At 48.4% G+C, this 10,342-nt stretch overlaps 1 protein-coding gene across 1 annotated transcript in view; it reads left to right on the plus strand.

The window, feature by feature from the left end:
* The window catches only part of LOC134958641 (putative protein-lysine deacylase ABHD14B), a 54,780-nt gene that overhangs the window by 524 nt on the left and 43,914 nt on the right, over window positions 1–10,342 (plus strand). The gene's annotated exons all lie outside the window — the stretch shown is intronic.

A 10,342-nucleotide genomic window follows, 5' to 3' on the forward strand; every position in this document is an offset into this window, starting at 1 on the left:
GAACTCGCCTGCTTGCAGCCGGATTGGGCTTCTTAGGCTACTGGACACCATTAGCTCCAGAGGGATCGACCGCAGGCCCAGCCTTGATGTTCGGTCCCAGAGCCGCGCCGCCGTCCCCCTTACAGAGCCAGAAGCAAGAAGATGGTCCGGAAAATCGGCGGCATGAAGACCCAGTCTTCACCAAGGTAGCGCACAGCACTGCAGCTGTGCGCCATTGCTCCTCTCACACACTTCATACTTCGGTCACTGAGGGTGCAGGGCGCTGGGGGGGGGGCGCCCTGAGGCAGCAATAAAAACACCTTGGCTGGCTAAAATACCTCAATATATAGCCCCAGGGGCTATATATGAGGTAAATACCCCTGCCAGAAGTCCATAAAAAGCGGGAGAATAGGCCGCGAAAAAGGGGCGGGGCCTATCTCCTCAGCACACTGGCGCCATTTTCCCTCACAGCTCCGTTGGAGGGAAGCTCCCTGGCTCTCCCCTGCAGTCTACACTACAGAAAAGGGTTAAAAAAAGAGAGGGGGGGGCACTAAATTTAGGTGCAGTATACATTATATATAAAGCTATAGGGGACATAACTCAGTTAGTCCCTGCAGTATATAGCGCTCTGGTGTGTGCTGGCATACTCTCACTCTGTCCCCCCAAAGGGCTTTGGTGGGTCCTGTCCTCGTTTAGAGCATTCCCTGTGTGTCTGCGGAGTGTCGGTACGGCTGTGTCGACATGTTGAATGAGGAGGCTTATATGGTGACGAAACAGAGGCCGATATATGTGATGTCGCCCCCTGTGGGGCCGACACCAGAGTGGATGGTTAGGTGAAAGGTATTAACCGACAGTGTCAACTCCTTACATAAAAGGGTGGATGACGTAACAGCTGTGGGACAGCCGGCTTCTCAGCCCGCGCCTGCCCAGGCGTCTCAAAGGCCATCAGGGGCTCAAACACGCCCGCTCTCTCAGATGGCAGACACAGATGTCGACATGGAGTTTGACTCCAGTGTCGACAAGGTTGAGACATATACAAAATCCACTAGGAACAGCCGTGACTTGGTCCCGGCAATAAAAAATGTGTTATACATTTCTGACATTAACCCAAGCACCTCTGAAAATGGGTTTTTAGGTTTGGGGAGAAAAAACAGGCAGTGTTTTGTTCCCCCATCAGATGAATAAATGAAGTGTGTGAAAAGCGTGGGTTCCCCCGTTAAGAAACTGGTAATTTATAAAAAGTTACTGATGGCGTACCCTTTCCCGCCAGGAGGATAAGTTACGCTGGGAGGTATCCCCTAGGGTGGATAAGGCGCTCACACGGTTGTAAAAAAAAAAAGGTGGCACTGCCGTTTTAGGAACGGCCACTTTGAAGGTACCTGTTGATAAAAAGCAGGAGGCTATCCTGAAGTCTGTATTTACACACTCAGGTACTAGACTGAAACCTACAGATCGTGCTGCTGCAGCGTGGTCGGTGACCCTGTTAAGCATACTAGTTTGCTAATATGAGAACATATTAAAGACGTCGTCTTATATATGAGGGATGCACAGAGGGATATTTTGCCGGCTGGCATCCAAAATGAATGTAATGTCCATTCTGTCAGGAGGGTATTAGAGACCTGTCACTGGACAGGTGATGCTGACTTAAAAAGCGCATAGAGATTCTGCCTTATAAGGGTGAGGAATTATTTGGGGGTGGTCTCTGGGACCTCGTATCCACAGCAACAGCTGGGAAGAAATATTTTTACCTCAGGTTTCCTCACAGAAAAAGGTACAGTCCTGTCGGCTTCAGAAAAGCAAGCGGGTCAAATGGCGCTTCCTTTCTGTACAGAGACAAGGGAAGAGGGAAAAAGCTGCACCAGCAGCCTGTTCCCAGAATCAAAATTCTTCCCCCGCTTCCTGTGAGTCCACAGCATGACGCGGGTGCTCCACAGGTGTAGCCAGGTATGGTGGGGGGCCGTCTCAAAAAATTTCAGCAATTAGTGGGCTCGCTCACAGGTGGATCCCTGTTTCTTTCAAGTAGTATTTCAGGGGTATAAGCTGGAATTAGAGATGTCTCCCCCCAGCCGTTTCCTTAAATATGCCTTGCTGACAACTCCCTCAGGCAGGGAGGCTGTGCTAGAGGCAATTAATAGGCGGTATTCCCAGCAGGTAATACTCAAGGTGCCCCTACTTCAACAAGGACGGGGTTACTATTCCACACGGTTTGGGGTACCGAAACCGCATAGTTCGGTGTGACCCTTCTTATATTTAAAATCCTTGAACACATACATAAAAAATTCAAGTTCAAGATGGAATCGCTCAGGGCGGTTATTGCAAGCCTGGACGAGGGGGATTACATGGTATCCCGGGGCATCAAGGATGCTTACCTGCATGTCCCCATTTACTATCCTCGCCAGGAGTACCTCAGATTTGTGGTACAGGATTACCATTACCAAGTCCAGACACTGCCGTTTAGACTGTACATGGCACCGAGGGTGTTTTATCAAGGTAATGGCCGAAATGATGATACTCCTTCGAAAAAAGGGAGTTTTAATTATCCCGCACTTGGACAATCTCTTTATAAGGGCGAGGTCCAAGGAGCAGTTGGTAGTCGGGGTAGCACTATTTTGGAAAGTGCTACAACAGCACGGTTGGATTCTAAACAGTCCAAAGTCACAGCTGGTTCCTATGACACGTCTACTGTTCCTGGGGATGGTTCTGGACATAAACCAGAAATAGTTTTCTCCGGGAGGAGAAAGCCAAGGAGTTGTCATCTCTAGTCAGAGACCTCCTTAAGCCAAAACAGGTAGCGGTGCATCATGGCACGCGAGTCCTGGGAAAAATGGTAGCTTCCTACGAAGCAATCTCATTAGGCAGGTTCCATACAAGAACTTTTCAGAGGGACCTGTTGGACAAGTGGTCCGGATCGCATCTTCCGATGCATAGGCTGATAACCCTGTCTCCAAGGACCAGGGTATCTCTACTGTGGTGGCTGCAGAGTGCCCATCTTCAAGAGGGCCGCAGGTTCGGCATACAGGACTAGGTCCTAGTGACCATGAATGCCAGCCTTTGAGGCTGGGGGGGCAGTCACACAGGGAAGAAACTTCCAGGGACTTTGGTCAAGTCAGGTGATTTCCCTACACATAAACATTCTGGACCTGAGGGCCATTTACAATGCCCTGAGGCCGGCAAGGCCTCTGCTTCAAAACCAGCCGGTACTGATCCAATCAGACAACATCACGGCAGTCGCCCATGTAAACCAACAGGGCGGCACAAGAAGCAGGATGGCGATGGCAGAAGCCACAAGGATTCTCCGATAGGCGGAAAATCATGTGTTAGCACTGTCAGCAGTGTTCATTCCCGGAGTGGACAACTGGGAAGCAGATCTTCTCAACAGACACGACCTCCACCCGGGAGAGTGGGGACTTCCTCCAGAAGTCTTCCAAAGGATTGTACACCATTGGGAAAGGCCACAGGTGGACATGATGGCGTCCCGCCTCAACAAAAGCTATAAAAGATATTGCGCCAGGTCAAGGGACCCTCAGGCGATAGCTGTGGACGCTCTGGTAACACCGTGGGTGTACCAGTCGGTTTATGTGTTCTCCCCTCTGCCTCTCATACCAAAGGTACTGAGAATAATAAGAAGGCGAGGAGTAAGAACGATACTCGTGGTTCCGGGCTGGCCAAGAAGAGATTGGTACCCAGAACTTCAAGAATTTATATCAGAGGACCCATGGCCTCTGCCACTCAGACAGGACCTGCGGCAGCAGGGGCCCTGTCTGTTCCAAGACTTACCGCGGCTGCGTTTGACGGCATAGCGGTTGAACGACGGATCCTGAAGGAAAAGGGCATTCCGGAGGAAGTCATTCCTACGCTTACTAAAGCCAGGAAAGAGGTTACAGCAAATCATTATCACCGCATATGGCGGAAATATGTTGCATGGTGTGAGGCCGAAAGGGCCCCAACAGAGGAATTTCAACTAGGTCGATTTCTGCATTTCCTGCAAGCAGGAGTGACTATGGGCCTTAAATTAGGTTCCATTAAGGTACAGATCTCGGCTCTGTCGATTTTCTTTCAAAAAGAACTAGCTTCAGTACATGAAGTTCAGACATTTATAAAAGGAGTGCTGCATATTCAGCCCCCGTTTGTGCCTCCTGTGGCACCTTGGGACCACTAAAGACCGTGGATCTGTAATATCTCACTTGGAAAGTGGTCATGTTATTGGCCTTGGTTTCGGCCAGGCGAGTATCAGAATTGGCGGCTTTATCATGAAAAAGCCCTTATCTGATTTTCCATATGGATAGGGCAGAATTGAGGACTCGTCCCCAGTTTCTCCCTAAGGTGGTGTCAGCGTTTCACCTGAACCAGCCTATTGTGGTGCCTGCGGCTACTAGGGACTTGGAGGCCTCCAAGTTGCTAGACGTTGTCAGTGCCCTGAAAATATATGTTTCCAGGACGGCTGGAGTCAGGAAATCTGACTCGCTGTTTATCCTATATGCACCCAACAAGCTGGGTGCTCCTGCTTCTACGCAGACTATTGCTCGTTGGATTTGTAGTACAATTCAGCTTGCACATTCTGTGGCAGGCCTGCCACAGCCAAAATCTGTCAATGCCCATTCCACAAGGAAGGTGGGCTCATCTTGGGCGGCTGCCCGAGGGGTCTCGGCTTTACAACTTTGCCGAGCAGCTACTTGGTCAGGGGCAAACACATTTGCAAAATTCTATAAATTTGATACCCTGGCTAAGGAGGACCTGGAGTTCTCTCATTCGGTGCTGCAGAGTCATCCGCACTCTCCCGCCCGTTTGGGAGCTTTGGTATAATCCCCATGGTCCTTACGGAGTTCCCAGCATCCACTAGGACGTCAGAGAAAATAAGAATTTACTCACCGGTAAATCTATTTCTCATAGTCCGTAGTGGATGCTGGGCGCCCTTCCCAAGTGCGGTTTATCTGCAATACTTGTACATAGTTATTGTTAACTAAATCGGGTTATTGTTGAGCCATCTGTTGAGAGGCTCAGTTGTTTCATACTGTTAACTGGGTTTCATATCACGAGTTATACGGTGTGATTGGTGTGGCTGGTATGAGTCTTACCCGGGATTCAAAATCCTTCCTTATTGTGTACGCTCGTCCGGGCACAGTATCCTAACTGAGGCTTGGAGGAGGGTCATAGTGGGAGGAGCCAGTGCACACCAGGTAGTCTAAGATCTTTCTAGAGTGCCCAGCCTCCTTCGGAGCCCGCTATTCCCCATGGTCCTTACGGAGTTCCCAGCATCCACTACGGACTACGAGAAATAGAATTACCGGTGAGTAAATTCTTATTTTTTTCAATGTTAACTGAGAGATCAGACTTGATTTAATTATTTTATACAACATGTTCTGAATAAGAAGCGGCCAAATAGGCCTATAGATCAGAGGTTCTCAAACTCAGTCCTCAGGAGCCCACACAGTGCATGTTTTGCAGGTAACTCAGCAGGTGCACAGGTGTATTAATTACTCACTGACACATTTTAAAAGGTCCACAGGTGGAGCGAATTATTTCACTTGCGATTCTGTGAGGAGACCTGCAAAACATGCACTGTGTGTGCCCCCGAGGACCGAGTTTGAGAATCTCTGCTATAGATAGTTAGACAGACATGAGAGTAAAGGCCCATAGACACTAGGGGATATAGTAAAACATAGCGTTCATTTTCACCCTCCTGAGCGATATAGTTTACGACGCACATTAACAACCCTCGGTGTCAGCCGTGCAGGCAGCTCGCTATACAGAAATGATAGGAATACTTTGCGCGCAGTAACAGCCAGTAATGTATCAATCTCCTAAGAGGTCTCCTTCACCCCTCACCAAATGTGCAAAATGGAGAAAGGAACTTAGCCAGCGCTTCAAATCACTCCCCAGGTCTCATTCACTTCTTAGACATTCCTCATTTGGGGATAATTGCCACATGGAAATAGAGATGGAAGGTATATATAGTAAAATACCATTTTAATAACATATAAAATATACATACCTCCCAACATGACCCTCTCCAGAAGGGACAGAATGCTCTGCTCCTGGACTTCCCTCTTACTGTTTGATTACCATCACCTGTGCTGAAACACCTTTCTTATCCATTAACCGGTTCAACACAGGAGATAGCAATCATATATTAAGAGAAAGTCCAGGAACAGAGCATTCTGTCCCTCCTGGAGAGGGTTATGTTCGGAGGTATGTATATATACACATACAAAGTGGTTAAAACAATGATCAGATATAACCTGAATCTTGTAGCAGCGTGCAAAACGGGTAATTACCAGATCATTAAGAACTGTGGCCCTCATTCTGACCTGATCGCACGCTGCAACTTTTTGTAGGCCATGCGATCAGATAGACGCCGCCTATGGGGGAGTGTATTTTAGCATAGCAAGCGTGCGAAGGCGTGTGCAGGGGCGCTGGGCTAAAAAGTTTTGTGCAGTTTCTGAGTAGGTCTGGACTTACTCAGCCGCAGCGATCACTTCAGCCTGTCAGGTCCTGGAATTGACGTCAGACACCCACCCTGCAAACGCCTGGACACGCCTGCGTTTTACTCACCACTACCAGAAAATGGTCAGTTGCCACCCAGATCCGCCTTCCTGCTGTTAATCTTCTTGCGGTCGCCGCTGCGACCACTTCCTTCGTTGTTCTTGTCGCTGCCCGGTGACGGCCGTCGCCAGGCAATGACACGCCTGCGCACTGCTGCCCTCGCGCCTGCGCAGTTTGGACCCGTTCGCACGGCTGCGAATAACAGCAGCTTGCGAACGGGTCGGAATGACCCCCTGTGGCCAAACAGTTCTCAAGAAGCATATGTGTTTTAAAGTGGGAGTTCTGGATAATCCCACAGCAAAAACTGCTGGGGTCTTTTTCAAGGTGTAAAACAGAAAGTTTCCGTTTTATATCTTGAAAAAGAACCCAGCACGGGGTGGAAACGCGTCGGTGTTCCTGTAGCAACCAACGGAGTGACTCACCGGCATCCAGTAAGGTCGAGCAGTTTTTGCTGTGGGATTATCCGGAATTCCCGCTTTAAAACACATATGCTTCTTGAGAACTGTTTGGCCACAGTTCTTAATGATCTGGTAATTACCAGTTTTGCACGCTGCTACAGGATTCGTGTTGTATCTGATCATTGTTTTAACGTGTGTGTGTGTGTGTGTGTGTGTGTGTGTGTGTGTGTGTGTGTGTGTGTGTGTGTGTTATTAGAATGGTATTTCACTTGTCAAAGTCAGAAAAAATATCATGCTACACGTTGCCATATATTCCCCATGCTCTTGCCCGCTGCACATGCACATTTTCTCCCGTGCGTGCGCATACTCAGATGCGCTCGAGCGCACGGTATGTGCATTTACGGTAGAGTTTGTGTGCGTCTAGCGAGCGACTCAATCGCTACTTAATAAATCCATATAGCAGGTTTTATAGGTAATGTTCCCCTTAATGATAACTGTAAGTTTGTTTAATGTGAGTTGGTCTCTGGACAAAGGAATTCCTCTTTATATGGTACGAAGGGCCAGACAGGGTTTGAGCAGTTGTGCTTGGTACCTAACCGAAGAGTATTTTAATAGCAATAATCCGGTGCTGGTTAGGTAAAGATGAATCGCTCTGGCGTATAGTTATGGCCATTAGTAGTTTCTGGACATTTATTTATTGTCCATGTGTCGGAAATCCTGAGTTTCCCTCCCACCTGAGCAATTTGATATAGTCACAGCCCACCTGTTCAAACTAACCTATGACCTTTTGTTATGATGCGAGGAGACATTCCTGTGTCCAATGAACAATGAGATTATAGGTCCCTTTGTAGTGTACCGTATGCAGTGTATATAAGATCAGCCAGCCTGGGCAGCTCACTCTCTGACTCTCCACAAACGGTTTTCATATTGACTAACTTGGAGCTGGTACCAGAAGAAGCTGCGCAGCGATCGTTCCCAGTGTGTGTAAGTAATTCTCTGTAATCAACTTGTTCTCTGTTTGTATTGGCCATTCCCTCTCTCTCTGTTATAGTATAAGTTTGTGACGCTATTGTATATTTCTGTCTAGATATTCTGTTAGAATTATATGTTAGCATGTAGTGTATGACTTGTGAACTGTGTACCCCTTTTGATATATCTAAAAGCTCGTTAGTAAAGGTGTTGGAACCTCAGCAGGGTGTCTGTGTCTCTCTAGCTAGTACAAAGCGTTTCTGAGTATCTCAATTGCTCAAACAGCTTGCATACTCACAAAGGTTCAGTGTTAAATGCATTATAGTACCACGGTATTAAAGTTTACAGTGTAAGCATATCTGTGTTTAAAGTTTATAAAGGTTACTGTCTGTGTGTATGCTCGCTGTGGGTATTCCGTACACCCAGCACAGCGTGTGTACTTAATTTGCGTACCACGTGCGAGGTCTTCATACGCAAATAGCGTACGGAGTGCTTAGCATGTGCACGTGGTTTAGCAGCCATTACGGTATTAGTATATAGCTAATGTTAAAAGGTAGATATCAGACTCTATCACACTATATACTGTATACCTTCCATCTCTATTTCCATGTGGCAATTATCCCCAAATAAGGAATGTCTAAGAAGTTAATGAGACCTGGGGAGTGATTTGAAGCGCTGGTTAAGTGCATGCAGCTCAATTTGGACTCATCGTCCAAAGCTGCAAGCACGGCACAACCGCGACATGACGTCACTGTTCGATATCATACAGTGTGTATGCCCACGTCGGCCGGGAGGGGAACACACTAGGCGATGTCACTCATGGAGCATATCGCCTAGTGTGTACGCAGCTTGATAGATAGATAGATAGATAGATAGATAGATAGATAGATAGATAGATAGATAGATAGATAGATAGATACTGTAGCTAGATAGATAGATAGATACTGTAGCTAGATAGATAGATAGATACTGTAGCTAGATAGATAGATAGATACTGTAGCTAGATATGAGATAGATTGATCATACCTCCCAACACGACCCTCTCCAGGAGGGACAGAATGCTCTGCTCCTGGACTTCCCTCTTAAGTTATGATTGCCATCACCTGTGCTGAAACACATTTCTTGTCCATTAACCTGTTCAACACAGGTGCCGGCAATCATGAATTAAGAGAAAATCCAGGAGCAGAGCATTGTGTCCCTCCTGGAGAGGGTCATGTTTTTTGGGGGCTTTCCCTCCCGCGGGCCGCAGTGCCCCACGGTAAGGGGAGGGGGCAGTTGGGAGGATCCCTATCACTCACTGCTCTGCTCAGTTCAGAGCAGAGCAGCGGTGAATAGACGCCGTGCGCAAGCGCACAGCGTTTATTCCAGTGAGCTAGAGGGACTGGGGGCATGGCCAGCAGCTCACAGAGCACTGGCCGAGCCCCCACTGTGACGGAAATGCCCCTTTTCTTCGCCGCACATGGAATCCCAGATTTAAGCATCAAGATGTTGGGAGGTATGGATTGATGAATAGACATGAAAGAGAGACAAATTCCCCTCCTCACATCATGTCACTGCCCCTGTCACATGCAGCCCTGTCCTCACTGACACATCCCTCATCTCCTGATATACTCTGTGCTGCTGGGGACTCTGCTCCTCCCACTATATAACTCTCAGTCTGTGGTTTCCTGCTGCCTCCATTCCCTTCCTCACATCATGTCACTGCCCCTGTCACATGCAGCCCTGTCCTTACTGACACATCACTCATCTCCTGATATACTCTGTGCTGCTGGGACCCTGCTCCTCCCACTATATAACTCTCAGTCTGTGGTTTCCTGCTGCCTCCATTCCCTTCCTCACATCATGTCACTGCCCCTGTCTGTCCTCACTGACACATCACTCATCTCCTGATATACTCTGTGCTGCTGGGGACCCTGCTCCTCCCACTATATAACTCTCAGTCTGTGACTTCCTGCTGCCTCCATTCCCCTCCTCACATCATGTCACATGCAGCCCTGTCCTCACTGACACATCACTTATCTCCTGATATACTCTGTGCTGCTGGGGACCCTGCTCCTCCCACTATATAACTCTCAGTCTGTAGCTTCCTGCTGCCTCCATTCCACTCCTCACATCATTTCACTGCCCCTGTCACATGCAGCCCTGTCCTCACTGACACATCACTCATCTCCTGATATACTCTGTGCTGCTGGGGACCCTGCTCCTCCCACTATATAACTCTCAGTCTGTGACTTCCTGCTGCCTCCATTCCCCTCCTCACATCATGTCACTGCCCCTGTCACATGCAGCCCTGTCCTCACTGACACATCCCTCATCTCCTGATATACTCTGTGCTGCTGGGGACCCTGCTCCTCCCACTATATAACTCTCAGTCTGTAGCTTCCTGCTGCCTCCATTCCCCTCCTCACATCATGTCACTGCCCCTGTCACATGCAGCCCTGTCCTCACTGACA

This window comes from Pseudophryne corroboree, chromosome 9 (assembly GCF_028390025.1).
Source record: "Pseudophryne corroboree isolate aPseCor3 chromosome 9, aPseCor3.hap2, whole genome shotgun sequence".
NCBI classification, from domain to species: domain Eukaryota; kingdom Metazoa; phylum Chordata; class Amphibia; order Anura; family Myobatrachidae; genus Pseudophryne; species Pseudophryne corroboree.